Source organism: Ranitomeya imitator, chromosome 3 (genome assembly GCF_032444005.1).
Source record: "Ranitomeya imitator isolate aRanImi1 chromosome 3, aRanImi1.pri, whole genome shotgun sequence".
Classification (NCBI taxonomy): domain Eukaryota; kingdom Metazoa; phylum Chordata; class Amphibia; order Anura; family Dendrobatidae; genus Ranitomeya; species Ranitomeya imitator.
Genome location: NC_091284.1, coordinates 813,433,229 through 813,457,450, shown reverse-complemented (window position 1 = coordinate 813,457,450; position 24,222 = coordinate 813,433,229). Strand labels below are relative to the sequence as shown.

General features: G+C 40.9%; 1 protein-coding gene across 4 annotated transcripts in view; it reads right to left on the bottom strand.

Annotated features, from left to right (window-relative positions):
* Positions 1 to 24,222, bottom strand: part of DLG2 (discs large MAGUK scaffold protein 2) — a 1,534,662-nt gene that overhangs the window by 500,520 nt on the left and 1,009,920 nt on the right. The gene's annotated exons all lie outside the window — the stretch shown is intronic.

Genomic DNA, 24,222 nt, shown 5'->3' with positions numbered 1-24,222 from the left:
TATTATCTGTCTACAATAAGTGGGTTATTATCTCTCTACATGAAGTGGGAAGTGGGTTATTATCTGTCTACAAGAAGTGGGTTATTATCTCTCTACAGGAAGTAGGGAGTGGGTTATTATCTGTCTACAAGAAGTGGGTTATTATCTCTCTACAGGAAGTGGGGAGTAGGTTATTATCTGTCTACAAGAAGTCGGTTATTATCTCTCTACATGAAGTGGGGAGTGGGTTATTATCTGTCTACAAGAAGTGGGTTATTATCTCTCTACAGGAAGTGGGGAGTGGGTTATTATCTGTCTACAATAAGTGGGTTATTATCTCTCTACATGAAGTGGGGAGTGGGTTATTATCTGTCTACAAGAAGTGGGTTATTATCTCTCTACAGGAAGTGGGGAGTAGGTTATTATCTGTCTACAAGAAGTCGGTTATTATCTCTCTACATGAAGTGGGAAGTGGGTTATTATCTGTCTACAAGAAGTGGGTTATTATCTCTCTACAGGAAGTAGGGAGTGGGTTATTATCTGTCTACAAGAAGTGGGTCATTATCTCTCTACAGGAAGTGGGGAGTAGGTTATTATCTGTCTACAAGAAGTCGGTTATTATCTCTCTACATGAAGTGGGAAGTGGGTTATTATCTGTCTACAAGAAGTGGGTTATTATCTCTCTACAGGAAGTAGGGAGTGGGTTATTATCTGTCTACAAGAAGTGGGTTATTATCTGTCTACAGGAAGTGGGGAGTAGGTTATTATCTGTCTACAAGAAGTCGGTTATTATCTCTCTACATGAAGTGGGGAGTGGGTTATTATCTGTCTACAAGAAGTGGGTTATTATCTCTCTACAGGAAGTGGGGAGTGGGTTATTATCTGTCTACAATAAGTGGGTTATTATCTCTCTACATGAAGTGGGGAGTGGGTTATTATCTGTCTACAAGAAGTGGGTTATTATCTCTCTACAGGAAGTGGGGAGTAGGTTATTATCTGTCTACAAGAAGTCGGTTATTATCTCTCTACATGAAGTGGGGAGTGGGTTATTATCTGTCTACAAGAAGTGGGTTATTATCTCTCTACAGGAAGTGGGGAGTAGGTTATTATCTGTCTACAAGAAGTGGGTTATTATCTCTCTACAGGAAGTAGGGAGTGGGTTATTATCTCTCTACAGGAAGTGGGGAGTGGGTTATTATCTGTCTACAAGAAGTCGGTTATTATCTCTCTACATGAAGTGGGGAGTGGGTTATTATCTGTCTACAAGAAGTGGGTTATTATCTCTCTACAGGAAGTGGGGAGTGGGTTATTATCTCTCTACAGGAAGTGGGTTATTATCTCTCTACAAGAAGTGGGGAGTGGGTTATTATCTGTCTACAAGAAGTGGGTTATTATCTCTCTACAGGAAGTTGGGAGTGGGTTATTATCTGTCTACAAGAAGTGGGTTATTATCTCTCTACATGAAGTGGGTTATTATGTCTACAAGAAGTCGGTTATTATCTCTCTACATGAAGTGGGGAGTGGGTTATTATCTGTCTACAAGAAGTGGGTTATTATCTCTCTACAGGAAGTAGGGAGTGGGTTATTATCTCTCTACAGGAAGTGGGGAGTGGGTTATTATCTGTCTACAAGAAGTCGGTTATTATCTCTCTACATGAAGTGGGGAGTGGGTTATTATCTGTCTACAACAAGTGGGTTATTATCTCTCTACAGGAAGTGGGGAGTGGGTTATTATCTGTCTACAAGAAGTCGGTTATTATCTCTCTACATGAAGTGGGGAGTGGGTTATTATCTGTCTACAAGAAGTGGGTTATTATCTCTCTACAGGAAGTGGGGAGTAGGTTATTATCTGTCTACAAGAAGTGGGTTATTATCTCTCTACAGGAAGTAGGGAGTGGGTTATTATCTCTCTACAGGAAGTGGGGAGTGGGTTATTATCTGTCTACAAGAAGTCGGTTATTATCTCTCTACATGAAGTGGGGAGTGGGTTATTATCTGTCTACAAGAAGTGGGTTATTATCTCTCTACAGGAAGTGGGGAGTGGGTTATTATCTCTCTACAGGAAGTGGGTTATTATCTCTCTACAAGAAGTGGGGAGTGGGTTATTATTTGTCTACAAGAAGTGGGTTATTATCTCTCTACAGGAAGTTGGGAGTGGGTTATTATCTACAAGAAGTGGGTTATTATCTCTCTACAGGAAGTGGGTTATTATCTGTCTACAAGAAGTGGGTTATTATCTCTCTACATGAAGTGGGGAGTGGGTTATTATCTGTCTACAAGAAGTGGGTTATTATCTCTCTACAGGAAGTGGGGAGTGGGTTATTATCTGTCTACAATAAGTGGGTTATTATCTCTCTACAGGAAGTAGGGAGTGGGTTATTATCTGTCTACAAGAAGTTAGTTATTATCTCTCTACAGGAAGTAGGGAGTGGGTTATTATCTGTCTACAAGAAGTGGGTTATTATCTGTCTACAAGAAGTGGGTTATTATCTCTCTACATGAAGTGGGGAGTGGGTTATTATCTGTCTACAAGAAGTGGGTTATTATCTCTCTACAGGAAGTAGGGAGTGGGTTATTATCTGTCTACAAGAAGTGGGTTATTATCTCTCTACAGGAAGTGGGGAGTGGGTTATTATCTGTCTACAATAAGTGGGTTACTATCTCTCTACATGAAGTGGGTTATTATCTGTCTACAAGAAGTGGGTTATTATCTCTCTACAGGAAGTAGGGAGTGGGTTATTATCTGTCTACAAGAAGTGGGTTATTATCTCTCTACATGAAGTGGGGAGTGGGTTATTATCTGTCTACAATAAGTGGGTTATTATCTCTCTACATGAAGTGGGAAGTGGGTTATTATCTGTCTACAAGAAGTGGGTTATTATCTCTCTACAGGAAGTGGGGAGTGGGTTATTATCTGTCTACAAGAAGTCGGTTATTATCTCTCTACATGAAGTGGGGAGTGGGTTATTATCTGTCTACAAGAAGTGGGTTATTATCTCTCTACAGGAAGTAGGGAGTGGGTTATTATCTCTCTACAGGAAGTGGGGAGTGGGTTATTATCTGTCTACAAGAAGTCGGTTATTATCTCTCTACATGAAGTGGGGAGTGGGTTATTATCTGTCTACAAGAAGTGGGTTATTATCTCTCTACAGGAAGTGGGGAGTGGGTTATTATCTCTCTACAGGAAGTGGGTTATTATCTCTCTACAAGAAGTGGGGAGTGGGTTATTATCTGTCTACAAGAAGTGGGTTATTATCTCTCTACAGGAAGTTGGGAGTGGGTTATTATCTGTCTACAAGAAGTGGGTTATTATCTCTCTACATGAAGTGGGTTATTATGTCTACAAGAAGTCGGTTATTATCTCTCTACATGAAGTGGGGAGTGGGTTATTATCTGTCTACAAGAAGTGGGTTATTATCTCTATACAGGAAGTGGGGAGTGGGTTATTATCTGTCTACAAGAAGTGGGTTATTATCTCTCTACAGGAAGTGGGGAGTGGGTTATTATCTCTCTACAGGAAGTGGGTTATTATCTCTCTACATGAAGTGGGGAGTGGGTTATTATCTGTCTACAAGAAGTGGGTTATTATCTCTCTACAGGAAGTAGGGAGTGGGTTATTATCTGTCTACAAGAAGTGGGTTATTATCTCTCTACAGGAAGTGGGGAGTGGGTTATTATCTGTCTAAAATAAGTGGGTTATTATCCCTCTACATGAAGTGGGAAGTGGGTTATTATCTGTCTACAAGAAGTGGGTTATTATCTCTCTACAGGAAGTAGGGAGTGGGTTATTATCTGTCTACAAGAAGTGGGTTATTATCTCTCTACATGAAGTGGGGAGTGGGTTATTATCTGTCTACAAGAAGTGGGTTATTATCTCTCTATATGAAGTGGGAAGTGGGTTATTATCTGTCTACAAGAAGTGGGTTATTATCTCTCTACAAGAAGTGGGGAGTGGGTTATTATCTGTCTACAAGAAGTGGGTTATTATCTCTCTACAGGAAGTTGGGAGTGGGTTATTATCTGTCTACAAGAAGTGGGTTATTATCTCTCTACATGAAGTGGGTTATTATGTCTACAAGAAGTCGGTTATTATCTCTCTACATGAAGTGGGGAGTGGGTTATTATCTGTCTACAAGAAGTGGGTTATTATCTCTCTACAGGAAGTGGGGAGTAGGTTATTATCTGTCTACAAGAAGTCGGTTATTATCTCTCTACATGAAGTGGGGAGTGGGTTATTATCTGTCTACAAGAAGTGGGTTATTATCTCTCTACAGGAAGTGGGGAGTGGGTTATTATCTGTCTACAATAAGTGGGTTATTATCTCTCTACATGAAGTGGGGAGTGGGTTATTATCTGTCTACAAGAAGTGGGTTATTATCTCTCTACAGGAAGTGGGGAGTAGGTTATTATCTGTCTACAAGAAGTCGGTTATTATCTCTCTACATGAAGTGGGAAGTGGGTTATTATCTGTCTACAAGAAGTGGGTTATTATCTCTCTACAGGAAGTAGGGAGTGGGTTATTATCTGTCTACAAGAAGTGGGTTATTATCTCTCTACAGGAAGTGGGGAGTAGGTTATTATCTGTCTACAAGAAGTCGGTTATTATCTCTCTACATGAAGTGGGAAGTGGGTTATTATCTGTCTACAAGAAGTGGGTTATTATCTCTCTACAGGAAGTAGGGAGTGGGTTATTATCTGTCTACAAGAAGTGGGTTATTATCTCTCTACAGGAAGTGGGGAGTAGGTTATTATCTGTCTACAAGAAGTCGGTTATTATCTCTCTACATGAAGTGGGGAGTGGGTTATTATCTGTCTACAAGAAGTGGGTTATTATCTCTCTACAGGAAGTGGGGAGTGGGTTATTATCTGTCTACAATAAGTGGGTTATTATCTCTCTACATGAAGTGGGGAGTGGGTTATTATCTGTCTACAAGAAGTGGGTTATTATCTCTCTACAGGAAGTGGGGAGTAGGTTATTATCTGTCTACAAGAAGTCGGTTATTATCTCTCTACATGAAGTGGGGAGTGGGTTATTATCTGTCTACAAGAAGTGGGTTATTATCTCTCTACAGGAAGTGGGGGGTAGGTTATTATCTGTCTACAAGAAGTGGGTTATTATCTCTCTACAGGAAGTAGGGAGTGGGTTATTATCTCTCTACAGGAAGTGGGGAGTGGGTTATTATCTGTCTACAAGAAGTCGGTTATTATCTCTCTACATGAAGTGGGGAGTGGGTTATTATCTGTCTACAAGAAGTGGGTTATTATCTCTCTACAGGAAGTGGGGAGTGGGTTATTATCTCTCTACAGGAAGTGGGTTATTATCTCTCTACAAGAAGTGGGGAGTGGGTTATTATCTGTCTACAAGAAGTGGGTTATTATCTCTCTACAGGAAGTTGGGAGTGGGTTATTATCTGTCTACAAGAAGTGGGTTATTATCTCTCTACATGAAGTGGGTTATTATGTCTACAAGAAGTCGGTTATTATCTCTCTACATGAAGTGGGGAGTGGGTTATTATCTGTCTACAAGAAGTGGGTTATTATCTCTCTACAGGAAGTAGGGAGTGGGTTATTATCTCTCTACAGGAAGTGGGGAGTGGGTTATTATCTGTCTACAAGAAGTCGGTTATTATCTCTCTACATGAAGTGGGGAGTGGGTTATTATCTGTCTACAACAAGTGGGTTATTATCTCTCTACAGGAAGTGGGGAGTGGGTTATTATCTGTCTACAAGAAGTCGGTTATTATCTCTCTACATGAAGTGGGGAGTGGGTTATTATCTGTCTACAAGAAGTGGGTTATTATCTCTCTACAGGAAGTGGGGAGTAGGTTATTATCTGTCTACAAGAAGTGGGTTATTATCTCTCTACAGGAAGTAGGGAGTGGGTTATTATCTCTCTACAGGAAGTGGGGAGTGGGTTATTATCTGTCTACAAGAAGTCGGTTATTATCTCTCTACATGAAGTGGGGAGTGGGTTATTATCTGTCTACAAGAAGTGGGTTATTATCTCTCTACAGGAAGTGGGGAGTGGGTTATTATCTCTCTACAGGAAGTGGGTTATTATCTCTCTACAAGAAGTGGGGAGTGGGTTATTATTTGTCTACAAGAAGTGGGTTATTATCTCTCTACAGGAAGTTGGGAGTGGGTTATTATCTACAAGAAGTGGGTTATTATCTCTCTACAGGAAGTGGGTTATTATCTGTCTACAAGAAGTGGGTTATTATCTCTCTACATGAAGTGGGGAGTGGGTTATTATCTGTCTACAAGAAGTGGGTTATTATCTCTCTACAGGAAGTGGGGAGTGGGTTATTATCTGTCTACAATAAGTGGGTTATTATCTCTCTACAGGAAGTAGGGAGTGGGTTATTATCTGTCTACAAGAAGTTAGTTATTATCTCTCTACAGGAAGTAGGGAGTGGGTTATTATCTGTCTACAAGAAGTGGGTTATTATCTGTCTACAAGAAGTGGGTTATTATCTCTCTACATGAAGTGGGGAGTGGGTTATTATCTGTCTACAAGAAGTGGGTTATTATCTCTCTACAGGAAGTAGGGAGTGGGTTATTATCTGTCTACAAGAAGTGGGTTATTATCTCTCTACAGGAAGTGGGGAGTGGGTTATTATCTGTCTACAATAAGTGGGTTACTATCTCTCTACATGAAGTGGGTTATTATCTGTCTACAAGAAGTGGGTTATTATCTCTCTACAGGAAGTAGGGAGTGGGTTATTATCTGTCTACAAGAAGTGGGTTATTATCTCTCTACATGAAGTGGGGAGTGGGTTATTATCTGTCTACAATAAGTGGGTTATTATCTCTCTACATGAAGTGGGAAGTGGGTTATTATCTGTCTACAAGAAGTGGGTTATTATCTCTCTACAGGAAGTGGGGAGTGGGTTATTATCTGTCTACAAGAAGTCGGTTATTATCTCTCTACATGAAGTGGGGAGTGGGTTATTATCTGTCTACAAGAAGTGGGTTATTATCTCTCTACAGGAAGTAGGGAGTGGTTATTATCTCTCTACAGGAAGTGGGGAGTGGGTTATTATCTGTCTACAAGAAGTCGGTTATTATCTCTCTACATGAAGTGGGGAGTGGGTTATTATCTGTCTACAAGAAGTGGGTTATTATCTCTCTACAGGAAGTGGGGAGTGGGTTATTATCTCTCTACAGGAAGTGGGTTATTATCTCTCTACAAGAAGTGGGGAGTGGGTTATTATCTGTCTACAAGAAGTGGGTTATTATCTCTCTACAGGAAGTTGGGAGTGGGTTATTATCTGTCTACAAGAAGTGGGTTATTATCTCTCTACATGAAGTGGGTTATTATGTCTACAAGAAGTCGGTTATTATCTCTCTACATGAAGTGGGGAGTGGGTTATTATCTGTCTACAAGAAGTGGGTTATTATCTCTATACAGGAAGTGGGGAGTGGGTTATTATCTGTCTACAAGAAGTGGGTTATTATCTCTCTACAGGAAGTGGGGAGTGGGTTATTATCTCTCTACAGGAAGTGGGTTATTATCTCTCTACATGAAGTGGGGAGTGGGTTATTATCTGTCTACAAGAAGTGGGTTATTATCTCTCTACAGGAAGTAGGGAGTGGGTTATTATCTGTCTACAAGAAGTGGGTTATTATCTCTCTACAGGAAGTGGGGAGTGGGTTATTATCTGTCTAAAATAAGTGGGTTATTATCCCTCTACATGAAGTGGGAAGTGGGTTATTATCTGTCTACAAGAAGTGGGTTATTATCTCTCTACAGGAAGTAGGGAGTGGGTTATTATCTGTCTACAAGAAGTGGGTTATTATCTCTCTACATGAAGTGGGGAGTGGGTTATTATCTGTCTACCATAAGTGGGTTATTATCTCTCTACATGAAGTGGGAAGTGGGTTATTATCTGTCTACAAGAAGTGGGTTATTATCTCTCTACAGGAAGTAGGGAGTGGGTTATTATCTGTCTACAAGAAGTGGGTTATTATCTCTCTACAGGAAGTGGGGAGTAGGTTATTATCTGTCTACAAGAAGTCGGTTATTATCTCTCTACATGAAGTGGGGAGTGGGTTATTATCTGTCTACAAGAAGTGGGTTATTATCTCTCTACAGGAAGTGGGGAGTGGGTTATTATCTGTCTACAATAAGTGGGTTATTATCTCTCTACATGAAGTGGGGAGTGGGTTATTATCTGTCTACAAGAAGTGGGTTATTATCTCTCTACAGGAAGTGGGGAGTAGGTTATTATCTGTCTACAAGAAGTCGGTTATTATCTCTCTACATGAAGTGGGGAGTGGGTTATTATCTGTCTACAAGAAGTGGGTTATTATCTCTCTACAGGAAGTGGGGAGTAGGTTATTATCTGTCTACAAGAAGTGGGTTATTATCTCTCTACAGGAAGTAGGGAGTGGGTTATTATCTCTCTACAGGAAGTGGGGAGTGGGTTATTATCTGTCTACAAGAAGTGGGTTATTATCTCTCTACAGGAAGTGGGGAGTGGGTTATTATCTCTCTACAGGAAGTGGGTTATTATCTCTCTACATGAAGTGGGGAGTGGGTTATTATCTGTCTACAAGAAGTGGGTTATTATCTCTCTACAGGAAGTAGGGAGTGGGTTATTATCTGTCTACAAGAAGTGGGTTATTATCTCTCTACAGGAAGTGGGGAGTGGTTTATTATCTGTCTAAAATAAGTGGGTTATTATCCCTCTACATGAAGTGGGAAGTGGGTTATTATCTGTCTACAAGAAGTGGGTTATTATCTCTCTACAGGAAGTAGGGAGTGGGTTATTATCTGTCTACAAGAAGTGGGTTATTATCTCTCTACATGAAGTGGGGAGTGGGTTATTATCTGTCTACAATAAGTGGGTTATTATCTCTCTACATGAAGTGGGAAGTGGGTTATTATCTGTCTACAAGAAGTGGGTTATTATCTCTCTACAGGAAGTAGGGAGTGGGTTATTATCTGTCTACAAGAAGTGGGTTATTATCTCTCTACAGGAAGTGGGGAGTAGGTTATTATCTGTCTACAAGAAGTCGGTTATTATCTCTCTACATGAAGTGGGGAGTGGGTTATTATCTGTCTACAAGAAGTGGGTTATTATCTCTCTACAGGAAGTGGGGAGTGGGTTATTATCTGTCTACAATAAGTGGGTTATTATCTCTCTACATGAAGTGGGGAGTGGGTTATTATCTGTCTACAAGAAGTGGGTTATTATCTCTCTACAGGAAGTGGGGAGTAGGTTATTATCTGTCTACAAGAAGTCGGTTATTATCTCTCTACATGAAGTGGGAAGTGGGTTATTATCTGTCTACAAGAAGTGGGTTATTATCTCTCTACAGGAAGTAGGGAGTGGGTTATTATCTGTCTACAAGAAGTGGGTTATTATCTCTCTACAGGAAGTGGGGAGTAGGTTATTATCTGTCTACAAGAAGTCGGTTATTATCTCTCTACATGAAGTGGGAAGTGGGTTATTATCTGTCTACAAGAAGTGGGTTATTATCTCTCTACAGGAAGTAGGGAGTGGGTTATTATCTGTCTACAAGAAGTGGGTTATTATCTCTCTACAGGAAGTGGGGAGTAGGTTATTATCTGTCTACAAGAAGTCGGTTATTATCTCTCTACATGAAGTGGGGAGTGGATTATTATCTGTCTACAAGAAGTGGGTTATTATCTCTCTACAGGAAGTGGGGAGTGGGTTATTATCTGTCTACAATAAGTGGGTTATTATCTCTCTACATGAAGTGGGGAGTGGGTTATTATCTGTCTACAAGAAGTGGGTTATTATCTCTCTACAGGAAGTGGGGAGTAGGTTATTATCTGTCTACAAGAAGTCGGTTATTATCTCTCTACATGAAGTGGGGAGTGGGTTATTATCTGTCTACAAGAAGTGGGTTATTATCTCTCTACAGGAAGTGGGGAGTAGGTTATTATCTGTCTACAAGAAGTGGGTTATTATCTCTCTACAGGAAGTAGGGAGTGGGTTATTATCTCTCTACAGGAAGTGGGGAGTGGGTTATTATCTGTCTACAAGAAGTCGGTTATTATCTCTCTACATGAAGTGGGGAGTGGGTTATTATCTGTCTACAAGAAGTGGGTTATTATCTCTCTACAGGAAGTGGGGAGTGGGTTATTATCTCTCTACAGGAAGTGGGTTATTATCTCTCTACAAGAAGTGGGGAGTGGGTTATTATCTGTCTACAAGAAGTGGGTTATTATCTCTCTACAGGAAGTTGGGAGTGGGTTATTATCTGTCTACAAGAAGTGGGTTATTATCTCTCTACATGAAGTGGGTTATTATGTCTACAAGAAGTCGGTTATTATCTCTCTACATGAAGTGGGGAGTGGGTTATTATCTGTCTACAAGAAGTGGGTTATTATCTCTCTACAGGAAGTAGGGAGTGGGTTATTATCTCTCTACAGGAAGTGGGGAGTGGGTTATTATCTGTCTACAAGAAGTCGGTTATTATCTCTCTACATGAAGTGGGGAGTGGGTTATTATCTGTCTACAAGAAGTGGGTTATTATCTCTCTACAGGAAGTGGGGAGTGGGTTATTATCTCTCTACAGGAAGTGGGTTATTATCTCTCTACAAGAAGTGGGGAGTGGGTTATTATTTGTCTACAAGAAGTGGGTTATTATCTCTCTACAGGAAGTTGGGAGTGGGTTATTATCTACAAGAAGTGGGTTATTATCTCTCTACAGGAAGTGGGTTATTATCTGTCTACAAGAAGTGGGTTATTATCTCTCTACATGAAGTGGGGAGTGGGTTATAATCTGTCTACAAGAAGTGGGTTATTATCTCTCTACAGGAAGTGGGGAGTGGGTTATTATCTGTCTACAATAAGTGGGTTATTATCTCTCTACAGGAAGTAGGGAGTGGGTTATTATCTGTCTACAAGAAGTTAGTTATTATCTCTCTACAGGAAGTAGGGAGTGGGTTATTATCTGTCTACAAGAAGTGGGTTATTATCTGTCTACAAGAAGTGGGTTATCTCTCTACATGAAGTGGGGAGTGGGTTATTATCTGTCTACAAGAAGTGGGTTATTATCTCTCTACAGGAAGTAGGGAGTGGGTTATTATCTGTCTACAAGAAGTGGGTTATTATCTCCCTACAGGAAGTGGGGAGTGGGTTATTATCTGTCTACAAGAAGTGGGTTACTATCTCTCTACATGAAGTGGGTTATTATCTGTCTACAAGAAGTGGGTTATTATCTCTCTACAGGAAGTAGGGAGTGGGTTATTATCTGTCTACAAGAAGTGGGTTATTATCTCTCTACATGAAGTGGGGAGTGGGTTATTATCTGTCTACAATAAGTGGGTTATTATCTCTCTACATGAAGTGGGAAGTGGGTTATTATCTGTCTACAAGAAGTGGGTTATTATCTCTCTACAGGAAGTGGGGAGTGGGTTATTATCTGTCTACAAGAAGTCGGTTATTATCTCTCTACATAAAGTGGGGAGTGGGTTATTATCTGTCTACAAGAAGTGGGTTATTATCTCTCTACAGGAAGTAGGGAGTGGGTTATTATCTCTCTACAGGAAGTGGGGAGTGGGTTATTATCTGTCTACAAGAAGTCGGTTATTATCTCTCTACATGAAGTGGGGAGTGGGTTATTATCTGTCTACAAGAAGTGGGTTATTATCTCTCTACAGGAAGTGGGGAGTGGGTTATTATCTCTCTACAGGAAGTGGGTTATTATCTCTCTACAAGAAGTGGGGAGTGGGTTATTATCTGTCTACAAGAAGTGGGTTATTATCTCTCTACAGGAAGTTGGGAGAGGGTTATTATCTGTCTACAAGAAGTGGGTTATTATCTCTCTACATGAAGTGGGTTATTATGTCTACAAGAAGTCGGTTATTATCTCTCTACATGAAGTGGGGAGTGGGTTATTATCTGTCTACAAGAAGTGGGTTATTATCTCTATACAGGAAGTGGGGAGTGGGTTATTATCTGTCTACAAGAAGTGGGTTATTATCTCTCTACAGGAAGTGGGGAGTGGGTTATTATCTCTCTACAGGAAGTGGGTTATTATCTCTCTACATGAAGTGGGGAGTGGGTTATTATCTGTCTACAAGAAGTGGGTTATTATCTCTCTACAGGAAGTAGGGAGTGGGTTATTATCTGTCTACAAGAAGTGGGTTATTATCTCTCTACAGGAAGTGGGGAGTGGGTTATTATCTGTCTAAAATAAGTGGGTTATTATCCCTCTACATGAAGTGGGAAGTGGGTTATTATCTGTCTACAAGAAGTGGGTTATTATCTCTCTACAGGAAGTAGGGAGTGGGTTATTATCTGTCTACAAGAAGTGGGTTATTATCTCTCTACATGAAGTGGGGAGTGGGTTATTATCTGTCTACAATAAGTGGGTTATTATCTCTCTACATGAAGTGGGAAGTGGGTTATTATCTGTCTACAAGAAGTGGGTTATTATCTCTCTACAGGAAGTAGGGAGTGGGTTATTATCTGTCTACAAGAAGTGGGTTATTATCTCTCTACAGGAAGTGGGGAGTAGGTTATTATCTGTCTACAAGAAGTCGGTTATTATCTCTCTACATGAAGTGGGGAGTGGGTTATTATCTGTCTACAAGAAGTGGGTTATTATCTCTCTACAGGAAGTGGGGAGTGGGTTATTATCTGTCTACAATAAGTGGGTTATTATCTCTCTACATGAAGTGGGGAGTGGGTTATTATCTGTCTACAAGAAGTGGGTTATTATCTCTCTACAGGAAGTGTGGAGTAGGTTATTATCTGTCTACAAGAAGTCGGTTATTATCTCTCTACATGAAGTGGGGAGTGGGTTATTATCTGTCTACAAGAAGTGGGTTATTATCTCTTTACAGGAAGTGGGGAGTAGGTAATTATCTGTCTACAAGAAGTGGGTTATTATCTCTCTACAGGAAGTAGGGAGTGGGTTATTATCTCTCTACAGGAAGTGGGGAGTGGGTTATTATCTGTCTACAAGAAGTCGGTAATTATCTCTCTACATGAAGTGGGGAGTGGGTTATTATCTGTCTACAAGAAGTGGGTTATTATCTCTCTACAGGAAGTGGGGAGTGGGTTATTATCTCTCTACAGGAAGTGGGTTATTATCTCTCTACAAGAAGTGGGGAGTGGGTTATTATCTGTCTACAAGAAGTGGGTTATTATCTCTCTACAGGAAGTTGGGAGTGGGTTATTATCTGTCTACAAGAAGTGGGTTATTATCTCTCTACATGAAGTGGGTTATTATGTCTACAAGAAGTCGGTTATTATCTCTCTACATGAAGTGGGGAGTGGGTTATTATCTGTCTACAAGAAGTGGGTTATTATCTCTCTACAGGAAGTAGGGAGTGGGTTATTATCTCTCTACACGAAGTGGGGAGTGGGTTATTATCTGTCTACAAGAAGTCGGTTATTATCTCTCTACATGAAGTGGGGAGTGGGTTATTATCTGTCTACAAGAAGTGGGTTATTATCTCTCTACAGGAAGTGGGGAGTGGGTTATTATCTGTCTACAAGAAGTCGGTTATTATCTCTCTACATGAAGTGGGGAGTGGGTTATTATCTGTCTACAAGAAGTGGGTTATTATCTCTCTACAGGAAGTGGGGAGTAGGTTATTATCTGTCTACAAGAAGTGGGTTATTATCTCTCTACAGGAAGTAGGGAGTGGGTTATTTTCTCTCTACAGGAAGTGGGGAGTGGGTTATTATCTGTCTACAAGAAGTCGGTTATTATCTCTCTACATGAAGTGGGGAGTGGGTTATTATCTGTCTACAAGAAGTGGGTTATTATCTCTCTACAGGAAGTGGGGAGTGGGTTATTATCTCTCTACAGGAAGTGGGTTATTATCTCTCTACAAGAAGTGGGGAGTGGGTTATTATTTGTCTACAAGAAGTGGGTTATTATCTCTCTACAGGAAGTTGGGAGTGGGTTATTATCTGTCTACAAGAAGTGGGTTATTATCTCTCTACATGAAGTGGGTTATTATGTCTACAAGAAGTCGGTTATTATCTCTCTACATGAAGTGGGGAGTGGGTTATTATCTGTCTACAAGAAGTGGGTTATTATCTCTATACAGGAAGTGGGGAGTGGGTTATTATCTGTCTACAAGAAGTGGGTTATTATCTCTCTACAGGAAGTGGGGAGTGGGTTATTATCTCTCTACAGGAAGTGGGTTATTATCTCTCTATAAGAAGTGGGGAGTGGGTTATTATCTGTCTACAAGAAGTGAGTTATTATCTCTCTACAGGAAGTGGGGAGTGGGTTATTATCTGTCTACAAGAAGTGGGTTATTATCTCTCTACATGAAGTGGGTTATTATCTGTCTACAAGAAGTGGGTTATTATCTCTCTAGATGAAGTGGGGAGTGGGTTATTATCTGTCTACAAGAAGTGGGTTATTATCTCTCTACATGAAGTGGGGAGTGGGTTATTATCTGTCTACAAGAAGTGGGTTATTATCTCTCTACAGGAAGTAGGGAGTGGGTTATTATCTGTCTACAAGAAGTGGGTTATTAGCTCTCTACATGAAGTGGGGAGTGGGTTATGATCTGTCTACAAGAAGTGGGTTATTATCTCTCTTCAGGAAGTGGGTAGTGGGTTATTATCTCTCTACAGGAAGTGGGTTATTATCTCTCTACAATAAGTGGGGAGTGGGTTATTATCTCTCTACAAGAAGTGGGTTATTATCTCTCTACAGGAATTGGGGAGTGGGTTATTATCTGTCTACAAAAAGTGGGTTATTAACTCTATACAGGAAGTGGGGAGTGGGTTATTATCTGTCTTCAAGAAGTGGGTTATTATCTCTCTACAGGAAGTGGGGAGTAGGTTATTATCTGTCTAAAAGAAGTGGGTTATTATCTCTCTACAGGAAGTAGGGAGTGGGTTATTATCTCTCTACAGGAAGTGGGGAGTGGGTTATTATCTGTCTACAAGAAGTCGGTAATTATCTCTCTACATGAAGTGGGGAGTGGGTTATTATCTGTCTACAAGAAGTGGGTTATTATCTCTCTACAGGAAGTGGAGAGTGGGTTATTATCTCTCTACAGGAAGTGGGTTATTATCTCTCTACAAGAAGTGGGGAGTGGGTTATTATCTGTCTACAAGAAGTGGGTTATTATCTCTCTACAGGAAGTTGGGAGTGGGTTATTATCTGTCTACAAGAAGTGGGTTATTATCTCTCTACATGAAGTGGGTTATTATCTGTCTACAAGAAGTTGGTTATTATCTCTCTACATGAAGTGGGGAGTGGGTTATTATCTGTCTACAAGAAGTGGGTTATTAGCTCTCTACATGAAGTGGGGAGTGGGTTATGATCTGTCTACAAGAAGTGGGTTATTATCTCTTTACAGGAAGTGGGGAGTGGGTTATTATCTGTCTACAAGAAGTGCGTTATTATCTCTCTTCAGGAAGTGGGTAGTGGGTTATTATCTCTCTACAGGAAGTGGGTTATTATCTCTCTACAATAAGTGGGGAGTGGGTTATTATCTGTCTACAAGAAGTGGGTTATTATCTCTCTACAGGAATTGGGGAGTGGGTTATTATCTGTCTACAAAAAGTGGGCTATTAACTCTATACAGGAAGTGGGGAGTGGGTTATTATCTGTCTTCAAGAAGTGGGTTATTATCTCTCTACAGGAAGTGGGGAGTAGGTTATTATCTGTCTAAAAGAAGTGGGTTATTATCTCTCTACAGGAAGTGGGGAGTGGGTTATTATCTGTCTACAAGAAGTCGGTTATTATCTCTCTACATGAAGTGGGGAGTGGGTTATTATCTGTCTACAAGAAGTGGGTTATTATCTCTCTACAGGAAGTGGAGAGTGGGTTATTATCTCTCTACAGGAAGTGGGTTATTATCTCTCTACAAGAAGTGGGGAGTGGGTTATTATCTGTCTACAAGAAGTGGGTTATTATCTCTCTACATGAAGTGGGTTATTATCTGTCTACAAGAAGTCGGTTATTATCTCTCTACATGAAGTGGGGAGTGGGTTATTATCTGTCTACAAGAAGTGGGTTATTATCTCTCTACAGGAAGTGGGGAGTGGGTTATTATCTGTCTACAAGAAGTGGGTTATTATCTCTCTACGGGAAGTGGGGAGTGGGTTATTATCTCTCTACAGGAAGTGGGTTATTATCTCTCTATAAGAAGTGGGGAGTGGGTTATTATCTGTCTACAAGAAGTGAGTTATCTCTCTACAGGAAGTGGGTAGTGGGTTATTATCTGTCTACAAGAAGTGGGTTATTATCTCTCTACATGAAGTGGGTTATTATCTGTCTACAAGAAGTGGGTTATTATCTCTCTAGATGAAGTGGGGAGTGGGTTATTATCTGTCTACAAGAAGTGGGTTATTATCTCTCTACATGAAGTGGGGAGTGGGTTATTATCTGTCTACAAGAAGTGGGTTATTATCTCTTTAAAGGAAGTAGGGAGTGGGTTATTATCTGTCTACAAGAAGTGGGTTATTAGGTCTCTACATGAAGTGGGGAGTGGGTTATGATCTGTCTACAAGAAGTGGGTTATTATCTCTCTACAGGAAGTGGGGAGTGGGTTATTATCTGTCTACAAGAAGTGCATTATTATTTCTCTTCAGGAAGTGGGGAGTGGGTTATTATCTCTCTACAGGAAGTGGGTTACTATCTCTCTACAATAAGTGGGGAGTGGGTTATTATCTGTCTACAAGAAGTGGGTTATTATCTCTCTACAGGAATTGGGGAGTGGGTTATTATCTGTCTACAAAAAGTGGGTTATTATCTCTATACAGGAAGTGGGGAGTGGGTTATTATCTCTCTACAGGAAGTGGGTTATATCTCTCTACAAGAAGTGGGGAGTGGGTTATTATCTGTCTACAAGAAGTGGGTTATTATCGCTCTACATGAAGTGGGTTATTATCTGTCTACAAGAAGTGGGTTATTATCTCTCTACAGGAAGTGGGGAGTGGGTTATTATCTGTCTACAAGAAGTCAGTTATTATCTCTCTACATGAAGTGGGGAGTGGGTTATTATCTGTCTACAAGAAGTGGGTTATTATCTCTCTACAGGAAGTGGCGAGTGGGTTATTATCTCTCTACAGGAAGTGGGTTATTATCTCTCTACAAGAAGTGGGGAGTGTGTTATTATCTGTCTACAAGAAGTGGGTTATTATCTCTCTACAGGAAGTTGGGAGTGGGTTATTATCTGTCTACAAGAAGTGGGTTATTATCTCTCTACATGAAGTGGGTTATTATCTGTCTACAAGAAGTCGGTTATTATCTCTCTACAAGAAGTGGGGAGTGGGTTATTATCTGTCTACAAGAAGTGGGTTATTATCTCTCTACAGGAAGTGGGGAGTGGGTTATTATCGGTCTACAAGAAGTGGGTTATTATCTCTCTACAGGAAGTGGGGAGTGGGTTATTATCTCTCTACAGGAAGTGGGTTATTATCTCTCTATAAGAAGTGGGGAGTGGGTTATTATCTGTCTACAAGAAGTGAGTTATTATCTCTCTACAGGAAGTGGGTTATTATCTGTCTACAAGAAGTGGGTTATTATCTCTCTACATGAAGTGGGTTATTATCTGTCTACAAGAAGTGGGTTATTATCTCTCTAGATGAAGTGGGGAGTGGGTTATTATCTGTCTACAAGAAGTGGGTTATTATCTCTCTACATGAAGTGGGGAGTGGGTTATTATCTGTCTTCAAGAAGTGGGTTATTATCTCTCTACAGGAAGTAGGGAGTGGGTTATTATCTGTCTACAAGAAGTGGGTTATTAGCTCTCTACATGAAGTGGGGAATGGGTTATGATCTGTCTACAAGAAGTGGGTTATTATCTCTCTACAGGAAGTGGGGAGTGGGTTATTATCTGTCTACAAGAAGTGCATTATTATCTTTCTTCAGGAAGTGGGGAGTGGGTTATTATCTCTCTACAGGAAGTGGGTTATTATCTCTCTACAATAAGTGGGGAGTGGGTTATTATCTGTCTACAAGAAGTGGGTTATTATCTCTCTACAGGAATTGGGGAGTGGGTTATTATCTGTCTACAAAAAGTGGGTTATTATCTCTATACAGGAAGTGGGGAGTGGATTATTATCTCTCTACAGGAAGTGGGTTATATCTCTACAAGAAGTGGGGAGTGGGTTATTATCTGTCTACAAGAAGTGGGTTATTATCTCTCTACAGGAAGTGGGGAGTGGGTTATTATCTGTCTACAAGAAGTGGGTTATTATCTCTCTACAGGAAGTGGGGAGTGGGTTATTATCTCTCTACAGGAAGTGGGTTATTATCTCTCTATAAGAAGTGGGGAGTGGGTTATTATCTGTCTACAAGAAGTGAGTTATTATCTCTCTACAGGAAGTGGGTTATTATCTGTCTACAAGAAGTGGGTTATTATCTCTCTACATGAAGTGGGTTATTATCTGTCTACAAGAAGTGGGTTATTATCTCTCTAGATGAAGTGGGGAGTGGGTTATTATCTGTCTACAAGAAGTGGGTTATTATCTCTCTACATGAAGTGGGGAGTGGGTTATTATCTGTCTACAAGAAGTGGGTTATTATCTCTCTACAGGAAGTAGGGAGTGGGTTATTATCTGTCTACAAGAAGTGGGTTATTAGCTCTCTACATGAAGTGGGGAGTGGGTTATGATCTGTCTACAAGAAGTGGGTTATTATCTCTCTACAGGAAGTGGGGAGTGGGTTATTATCTGTCTACAAGAAGTGCATTATTATCTCTCTTCAGGAAGTGGGGAGTGGGTTATTATCTGTCTACAAAAAGTGGGTTATTATCTCTATACAGGAAGTGGGGAGTGGGTTATTATCTTTCTACAGGAAGTGGGTTATATCTCTCTACAAGAAGTGGGGAGTGGGTTATTATCTGTCTACAAGAAGTGGGTTATTATCTCTCTACAGGAAGTGGGGAGTGGGTTATTATCTGTCTACAAGAAGTGGGTTATTATCTCTCTACATGAAGTGGGTTATTATCTGTCTACAAGAAGTGGGTTATTATCTCTCTACAGGAAGTGGGGAGTGGGTTATTATCTGTCTACAAAAAGTGGGTTATTATCTCTATACAGGAAGTGGGGAGTGGGTTATTATCTCTCTACAGGAAGTGGGTTATATCTCTCTACAAGAAGTGGGGAGTGGGTTATTATCTGTCTACAAGAAGTGGGTTATTATCTCTCTACAGGAAGTGGGGAGTGGGTTATTATCTGTCTACAAGAAGTGGGTTATTATCTCTCTACATGAAGTGGGTTATTATCTGTCTACAAGAAGTGGGTTATTATCTCTCTACAGGAAGTGGGGAGTGGGTTATTATCTGTCTACAAGAAGTCAGTTATTATCTCTCTACATGAAGTGGGTTATTATCTGTCTACAAGAAGTGGGTTATTATCTCTCTACAGGAAGTGGGGAGTGGGTTATTATGTCTCTACAGGAAGTGGGTTATTATCTCTCTACAAGAAGTGGGGAGTGGGTTATTATCTGTCTACAAGAAGTGGGTTATTATCTCTCTACAGGAAGTTGGGAGTGGGTTATTATCTGTCTACAAGAAGTCGGTTATTATCTCTCTACATGAAGTGGGTTATTATCTGTCTACAAGAAGTCGGTTATTATCTCTCTACAAGAAGTGGGGAGTGGGTTATTATCTGTCTACAAGAAGTGGGTTATTATCTCTCTACAGGAAGTGGGGAGTGGGTTATTATCTCTCTACAGGAAGTGGGTTATTATCTCTCTATAAGAAGTGGGGAGTGGGTTATTATCTGTCTACAAGAAGTGAGTTATTATCTCTCTACAGGAAGTGGGTTATTATCTGTCTACAAGAAGTGGGTTATTATCTCTCTACATGAAGTGGGTTATTATCTGTCTACAAGAAGTGGGTTATTATCTCTACATGAAGTGGGGAGTAGGTTATTATCTGTCTACAAGAAGTGGGTTATTATCTCTACATGAAGTGGGGAGTAGGTTATTATCTGTCTACAAGAAGTGGGTTATTATCTCTACAGGAAGTAGGGAGTGGGTTATTATCTGTCTACAAGAAGTGGGTTATTAGCTCTCTACATGAAGTGGGGAGTGGGTTATGATCTGTCTACAAGAAGTGGGTTATTTTCTCTCTACAGGAAGTGGGGTTTGGGTTATTATCTGTCTACAAGAAGTGCATTATTATCTCTCTTCAGGAAGTGGGAAGTGGGTTATTATCTCTCTACAGGAAGTGGGGAGTGGGTTATTATCTGCCTACAAGAAGTGGGTTATTATCTCTCTACAGGAATTGGGGAGTGGGTTATTATCTGTCTACAAAAAGTGGGTTATTATCTCTATACAGGAAGGGGGGAGTGGGTTATTATCTGTCTACAAGAAGTGGGTTATTATCTCTCTACAGGAAGTGGGGAGTAGGTTATTATCTGTCTACAAGAAGTCGGTTATTATCTCTCTACATGAAGTGGGTTATTATCTGTCTACAAGAAGTCGGTTATTATCTCTCTACAAGAAGTGGGGAGTGGGTTATTATCTGTCTACAAGAAGTGGGTTATTATCTCTCTACAGGAAGTGGGGAGTGGGTTATTATCTCTCTACAGGAAGTGGGTTATTATCTCTCTATAAGAAGTGGGGAGTGGGTTATTATCTGTCTACAAGAAGTGAGTTATTATCTCTCTACAGGAAGTGGGTTATTATCTGTCTACAAGAAGTGGGTTATTATCTCTCTACATGAAGTGGGTTATTATCTGTCTACAAGAAGTGGGTTATTATCTCTACATGAAGTGGGGAGTAGGTTATTATCTGTCTACAAGAAGTGGGTTATTATCTCTACATGAAGTGGGGAGTGGGTTATTATCTGTCTACAAGAAGTGGGTTATTATCTCTCTACATGAAGTGGGGAGTGGGTTATTATCTGTCTACAAGAAGTGGGTTATTATCTCTCTACATGAAGTGGGGAGTGGGTTATTATCTCTCTACAGGAAGTGGGTTATTATCTCTCTACATGAAGTGGGGAGTGATTTATTATCTGTCTAACAAGAAGTCGGTTATTATCTCTTTACAAGAAGTGGGGAGTGGGTTATTATCTGTCTACAAGAAGTGGGTTATTATCTCTCTACAGGAAGTGGGGAATGGGTTATTATCTGTCTACAAGAAGTGGGTTATTATCTCTCTACATGAAGTGGGAAGTGGGTTATTATCTGTCTACAAGAAGTGGGTTATTATCTCTCTACAGGAAGTGGGGAATGGGTTATTATCTGTCTACAAGAAGTGGGTTATTATCTCTCTACATGAAGTGGGAAGTGGGTTATTATCTGTCTACAAGAAGTGGGTTATTATCTCTCTACAGGAAGTGGGGAATGGGTTATTATCTGTCTACAAGAAGTCGGTTATTATCTCTCTACATGAAGTGGGAAGTGGGTTATTATCTGTCTACAAGAGTCGGTTATTATCTCTCTACATGAAGTGGGAAGTGGGTTATTATCTGTCTACAAGAAGTCGGTTATTATCTCTCTACATGAAGTGGGAAGTGGGTTATTATCTGTCTACAAGAAGTCGGTTATTATCTCTCTACATGAAGTGGGGAGTGGGTTATTATCTGTCTACAAGAAGTGGGTTATTATCTCTCTACAGGAAGTGGGGAGTGGGTTATTATCTCTCTACAGGAAGTGGGTTATTATCTCTCTACAGTAAGTGGGGAGTGGGCTGTTATCTGTCTACAAGAAGTGGGTTATTATCTCTCTACATGAAGTGGGGAGTGGGTTATTATCTATTTAAATGAAGTGAGGAGTGGGTTATTATCTCTACAGCAAGTGAGGAGTGGGTTATTATCTCTCTTTACTCAAGTTTGGGATATTATCTCTCTACAGTAAGTAGGTTATTATCTCTCTACAGGAAGAAGTGGGGAGTGGGTTATTATTATTACTAGATGGCAGCCCGATTCTAAAGAATCGGGAGTCTAGAATCCATATATACTTTATTTATTCAAATGTAAGAATAATACAATTAATAAATAATAGTAAGAAAGAACAAAAATAATAGGCAGTATATGGAGAAAACACCAAACAAAAGTTCAAAATTGGTGTGAAAATGTCACTGAACCACTTCACAACTAAATATATATAGTTTTGGTAAATGGTATTATCATTTTTTTGACGAAATTCGGCAGGAGCTTGAAGAGCAACGTCACTGGGCCCGCCTCCACGCAGTAGAAACTTGCTGTGAGGTAAAAATTCAAAAATCACACCAAAATGGCGGGCGGAGTGTGTCACAGTACGGCACGTTTCTGATTGGTCGCTCGCAGCAGGCGGCAACCAATCAGACACTGGACACTGTTGACGTCACTTATCTCCGGACATTAGCTCCGGACATTAGCTCCGGACATTAGCTCCGGACATTAGCTCCGGACAAAGCCACAGAAGTTGGCACAAATTGCAGGAAGTAGTATTCTAGGCAATTATATATTAGATTGGTCTGTCTCTAGAAGGATGTCTCTAAAAGGATAACAGCAAATATGATAGCAGAAATATGCCAGAAAAATAACCCCCTGCTATAGATGCTTCATTTTTATTTTTATTTTTTGCTATGCTTTGTTATTGCTATCAATCTGACAACTTATCTGCTTCATCCTCAGGTATGTCCGCTGGCTGCTACCCCAATCCCATCACCATCACCCAACTTTCCGGATCTTCCTCACCCTGCTATTTCTTCCTGGTATGTCCACTGGCTGCTACCCCAATCCCATCACAATCACCCATCTTTCCTGATCATGCTGACCCATCTATTTCTTCCTGGTATGTCCGCTGGCTGATACCCCAATCCCATCACCATCACCCATCTTTCCTGATCATCCTGACCCATCTATTTCTTCCTGGTATGTCCACTGGCTGCTACCCCAATCCCATCACCATCACCCAACTTTCCTGATCTTCCTCACCCTGCTATTTCTTCCTGATATGCCCGCTGGCTGCTACCCCAATCCCATCACCATCACTCAACTTTCCTGATCTTCCTCACCCTGCTATTTCTTCCTGGTATGTCCGCTGGCTGCTATGATTTTTTTTTTTCCCCTGCATGTTTTCTCATTTTAATTAATTGATGCCAATACACAGTTTGGCTTTATCTTTCCATTTGGATCTATTTCCCCTTGCATTTTCCCTTCTGACTTCTAATTAATCCCCTCCTGTGTCTGTGACCAGTCTTCCTGCTGCCCCTCCCTCCTGATCACACCTGGCCTATTTCATGAGCAGTTAGCCTGTTATAAATTCAGAGACACAGGTCTGTCTGGAACTTGGTCTGTCTCTAGAAGGATGACAGCAGAAATATGCCAGAAATGAGCCAGAAGTGAACAGAAGATAAGACTAACCACTGTTAATAAATGTACTAAATTTCATTCCCTTTCCGCCACACTTATTCTCATCAAGCTGACATACGCTCTAACAGTTTTGGCTCCATTACTCCTCACTCTCCTTCGCTATCCTCAAACCCCAGCACCCCCTAACGAAGTAATAATCTCTCCTTCCCTCCTGCCTCCCCACCTGACCTCCTCTGCTGACCTGCTCCTCAACCTCAAATCTCTCCTAATCAAACACAAAACAAGCCGCCCACTCTCCTTCTCCCACCTGCTCTGTCTCTCTCTGCTTCTCCTTACTGCTGGTGACATATGTCCCAACTCTGGGCCGCCACAGCTCATACCTCCCATTACTACCCCCTCCTATTGCTCCCAACCCAATATAAACATCCGAAATCTTGCCCACCTCAAATCCGTGCCCATGACGCCCACCCCCCTACACCCTCTCTCTGGATCGCTTTGGAATGCCCGCTCCATCTGCAATAAACTCCACATGATTCATGACCTCTTTACCTCTCATATTTTCTTTCTGGGCATCACCGAAACATGGCTGACACTCTCTGACACAGCCTCCCCTGCTGCACTATGTTACGCTGGCCTCCACTTCACCCACACTCCTCGCCCTGGCAACAAACATGGTGGAGGAGTGGGCCTTCTCCTTTCTTCCAACTGTACCTTTAACCCAATCCCACCTCTACCCTCCCTAATCCTCCCCTCTTTTGAAGTCCACTCTGTCCGCATCTACTCCCCCTACAACCTCCAAATGGCCATCATATACCGACCTCCGGACCCAACCACTGCCTTTATTGACCAATTGTCCACCTGGCCCCTTCACTTTCTGTCTGCTGACATTCCCACCATCATCATGGGTGACTTCAACATCCCCATTGACACCCACCAGTCAGCAGCCTCCAAACTCCTGTCCCTTACTTCATCCTTTGGACTTACTCAGTGGTCCTCCTCAGCCAGCCACACAGACGGACACACAT